The sequence below is a fragment of the Priapulus caudatus genome, unplaced genomic scaffold, assembly GCF_000485595.1.
Source record: "Priapulus caudatus unplaced genomic scaffold, Priapulus_caudatus-5.0.1 Scaffold2215, whole genome shotgun sequence".
Lineage (NCBI taxonomy): Eukaryota > Metazoa > Priapulida > Priapulimorpha > Priapulimorphida > Priapulidae > Priapulus > Priapulus caudatus.
In genome coordinates this window covers 15,910-17,088 of record NW_014579276.1, presented here as the reverse complement: position 1 = coordinate 17,088, position 1,179 = coordinate 15,910, and positions in this window count along the sequence as shown.

Genomic DNA, 1,179 nt, shown 5'->3' with positions numbered 1-1,179 from the left:
AGAGTGAGAGAGAGAGAGAGAAGACGAGGGCGACGAAGTGTGTGTGTGTGTGCGTGTGCGTGTGCGTGTGCGTGTGTGTGTGCGTGTGCGTGTGCACGTATGTGCGTGCGTGCGTGCGCGTATATCTCTGCGTGCGTGCGCGCGTGCGTGTGCATTCGTACGTGCATCCGTGCGTGCGCGTGGGTGTGCGTGCGTGCGTGCATCCGTGCGTGCGCGTGAGTGTGCGTGCGTGTGGACGTGCGTGTGCGTGCGCGTGGGTATGCGTGCATCCGTGCGTGCGCGTGCGCGTGGGCGTGTGTGCGTGCAGCTGGTTAGAAGCCCGCTACGGCACCGGTAATAACTGCTGATAGGCAGTGACAGCTGCTATTATCTCCGGTCTATGACGCACAGATTTCATTATGGGAAATGAGCGCCACCTCGAGTGAGTCTGCTACTAGCCTACTAAGTAGCCGTGACGTCACATCGACGTCACAAAATACGTTTCTTCCGCTGAGGCAGGCAGCAGCGGTTTTTTTTTATTTCTTTGGAGATATGTTTGAACGTGATTCGCTCAGGGGGATGGATTTCTGCGTGATCCTAGGCTGCTGCAGTTATTGCCCGACATGTAACGAAAGTGTATGCGTAATCCTAGGCTGCTGCTGCTATTGCCCGACATGGAACGAAAGTGTCTGCATTGCGGGATAAAGTGAAGACCCGTCGGCATGGTCAAACGAAGATCAAACAACCTGCAAGCGTGGCCAAGCAAAGACCATCCTAAATCTACAGATCTCATCTAAGAGCAGACATCCTAGCATGGCAAACTGATGACCAGGGCGTTTTGCATGGCCAACTAAGCGTTAAACCAACCGACGTAGACAACTAAAAACCAAACACGGTGTCATATTCGAACAAAAAACACCAGTCGTGGCAGCTTCACCGACCATCTAAAGAACAAACATGGCAGCATGTAGGACAGTAACGACCGGGAACGCCATCCTAGCCAACCACATATAAACCAAACATGGCAGCATATAGCCAGCTAATGGCAGCCTAGTCAATAGCCTATAGCCAAGCCAATAGCTGATAGTCAATAGCCTATAGCCAAGCCAATAGCAGTTAGTCAATAGCCTATAGCCAAGCCAATAGCTGATAGTCAATAGCCTATAGCCAAGCCAATAGCCTATAGCCAAGCCAATAGCT